Genomic DNA, 3,682 nt, shown 5'->3' with positions numbered 1-3,682 from the left:
GATATCTCTTTTCAATTCTTTCCTTACGCTTCTAATTATCATATACTTTGTTTTAGCGGCATTCATTTTTAATTTATTTACACCCAACCATTTTTCTACTACAGGTAACATCGTATTCAATTTCATCTCTATTTCCGTACCGCTTTCACCTTTTACATATATTAACGTATCATCCGCAAACATTTTTATTTTGCACTCTGCAGGACAAAATTGTACTAAATCATTTATATAAATGATAAATATCAAAGGTCCTAGAACCGATCCTTGAGGAACTCCATTCTTCATTTTGACATATTTTGACAATTGATTATTAAATCTAACTTGTTGTATTCTATTGCTTAGATATGATCTAAACCATTCTAGTACCATTCCTCTTATTCCGTACTGATCTAATTTATCCAGTAATCTTGTCCTATCTATCGTTTCAAATGCCCGTTTTAAGTCCAGGAATATAACTCCTACCATTTTTCCCTTACTAACTATCAATTTCCAGCCATCAATAACACTTTGTATCGCCGTTTCACACGAATGTTTTTTTCTAAATCCCGATTGATTTTCTGTTATAATGTCATTATTAAGTAAATATTTTTCTATTTGCTCCTTTACTACTAGCTCTAAAACTTTCTCATAAATAGGTAATATATTGATTGGTCTATACTCACTTGCTTTTTTTGGTTTTTCTATTTTGGGGATCGGTACTATCACAGATGTTTTCCATCCCTCCGGGCATATACCCTTTAAGGCGATGCTGGAAGGTAGAAAATACCGACGATTACAGTTTAGTAGATTTCTCCGAATTGGCTGAACGGAATTGAAAATCCTTTCACAGGGTTAAAATAGACATGAAATTGTGGTGTTAGATGGTCGAATTTGTAGTAAAATCGGAAAAAATTAAAAATTACCTTTTTTCGGGTCGTACAGCTGACACCTAACCATAACCTGACATAAACATTTCATTAGTGTGAAAGTTCTGTAGCTCATATGTACAAAATGCGTGCGTCTAACACCACAGTATACATGAACGAATAATACAAAGTCTTTTGAGCTACGATTGAAAGCGTAGAAAAAAAGATATCCACTAAACTGTAATTTGTGGTAATTCGTACGCTCGGCTGAGGTAAAGACAGCAAAAATTATGTTTGGCAGTAGTGCCGGATTTTCCAAGAGATGGCACTTCAATAAGTTAGATAAGGACATTCCACGTGTTTGAGTGAGACCAGAAGATATTGTAAGAAGTTCATTCAGATATACTACTAACACTGAAGAGTTTGCTTTATCGACCTTGTACAAATTTGGCCGACTTTTCAGCATCCTCTTAAACGGTCCTTTTCAGAACTACCAAATTATTTAAGAGTGGAACATTAATCTGGAACGCATAATTTTTGTTAAAAATTATAATAAGTAATATACTATAATTATTAAACGATTATGATCTGTATTATATGACACATAAAATATACTGATAGATACATATATTTATTTGACTTGAATCTAACACAATAGTAATTAAATGATAAACAAATTCACACAATTATATATAAACGATATATGAACATTTGTATTGTATCTGAGAAAACTATCAGTTAACCATGGAATAATATAGAGCAAATGGCAATAAGTTTAAACGCTTATTAACAATTATTATATTATAAAACTTATCTTAATTCGAAGAATTTAATCGCTCGCGAGGTGAGCTCACCGACGGTCGCAGGAGAAAGAGAACGATCTATCGTTGCTATGTACCAAAAATTCTACGATCACATATCAATTAACTTGAATATAATAATTAATCATATTCAGAATGATTATCGAAACTGAAAAGATTTACTTTTTAACAATTTTATTATCAACAAAAAAACAAGAGAACAAATTTTTAATTTTAATTTAATAAATGACCTATTTTTTTATCCTTCCTACTTCTTCATGCATGTATCTCTCTGTTATGTTATGTGTATATACTGCAACCGCTTTCACGAGCGGAAAGCAAGACTCGTCGCGGTCCGTCGCTACAGTCAGACGAAAATTGGTCGCGATCTCGATAACTCGAAATTACACGGCAACTGAAACGCAAAATTGGGCGCCAAGCACGAGTGGGCGTGCCACCCTTCGAAGTGACTGCACCGAATTACAATCCCTGATATACATAGGATGTTCGCTACGAAACGGCATGCGAAAGTTAAGATGCTCGAAACTCTGACTGCCGCGATCGGTGGACGATTCAGGTGACCGGTAACTCAGCCCCGAAATTTGGCAGAGGGGCGGTTCGTAGGAGCGCAAAGGAATGCGGGAGAGCAAGGGCGCTATCGAAAACACAATAATTCTGTAACAGTAACAAATATAATTGCGTGTACTACAGCATATGAGCGTTTCGTCGGGCTGCGTATGACGGAGCGGCAACCGGTAATATTCTCGTCAGTTTCGGTGACTGATCGGTGTACGAGTTTTCATTAATTCTATCTCGCGGAACACAATGTCGCGGCACGCGAGAAGTACGCCATGCACGGCGTAATGGCCGATCACACGCCACGTGGTGTTGCGATATCCTCGAAAGTTGGCGAAAGTTCGGTACGCTAATAACGCAATGAATCGTGCGGATTCTCAACGCAAATTAACACAAAATGACACGGAAAAACGTACAAATGACCCGGCTGTGGCAAGGCGAGCGCAATTACTCTTGTTATAACCCAGGCTATCCTGCGATAAATCTTGCATTTCGGTATAGCAACGCATGCACAGCAGCGAGCGGAAATGCAAGAATGCAAGCTCGCGAATTCCTCGCGAGCGAGCGCGAATGAAGGTCACATGGGAAGACGACACCTGACTTCCCATGCCCAAATATGGTCCGATCGCGGACTATCGCACCTATGTGAACCTGGCAACCGACTTTAAAAAAAAAATTTTTTCAAGTGCGCATTAAATTCAGCTCGGTTTTTACCCGTTTGTACCACCTTTCTTTTCGTTTGTACTCGTACCTCAAGGGATTGAAAATTAGGAAGGGTTGAAAAAAATGTTAGCACCCCACTTTGAGATTTTTCAAATCCGCAAGCGGGTGCTGTTTTGGGATCGTTTGTACCCGTTTGTACCACCTTCCATTTTGTTTGTACCCTTAAAGGGGTGATTGTACCGAATTTTCAAAATAGAGGTAAGAGCTAACTTCGTCATTTTTTAAGATATTTTAAATCTGCAAGCGGGTGCTGTTTCCATGTCGATCGTACACGTTTGTACCACCCTCACAATACTTATCTGTGCAACATATAAAATAATATATTATAAACCATAATAAAAATGAATTTATACAGATAGATCTAGAACGATGTAAGCATAACATAACGGAGATACGATATATTCATGGATTTCGGCGTTAATAATTTGTATATACAATATGAATTATATATGAATATACATATTATTGTATATACGTAATAAAACAATTTATAATAAGATTTAAATCAATTTTATATCTGAAATTGGAAAGTGTTAAAGTCGCGTTAAATTTCAATTTTACTTTCAGTTTATTTTTACCATTTATTTTTCCCATTATGTTTAATATACATAATTTTAAACATAATTAACAATAAAAATACTTAATCCAAATTCAACTAACAAGAAAGAAAAGTATAACTAAGAAAAAATCGGTTATGTATTATTCATCGTCTGAAATACAATTAGATCGGAAGAGCAC

This window comes from Wasmannia auropunctata, unplaced genomic scaffold (genome assembly GCF_000956235.1).
Source record: "Wasmannia auropunctata unplaced genomic scaffold, wasmannia.A_1.0 LD336078.1, whole genome shotgun sequence".
NCBI classification, from domain to species: Eukaryota; Metazoa; Arthropoda; class Insecta; order Hymenoptera; family Formicidae; genus Wasmannia; species Wasmannia auropunctata.
This window is presented reverse-complemented; position numbering follows the sequence as displayed.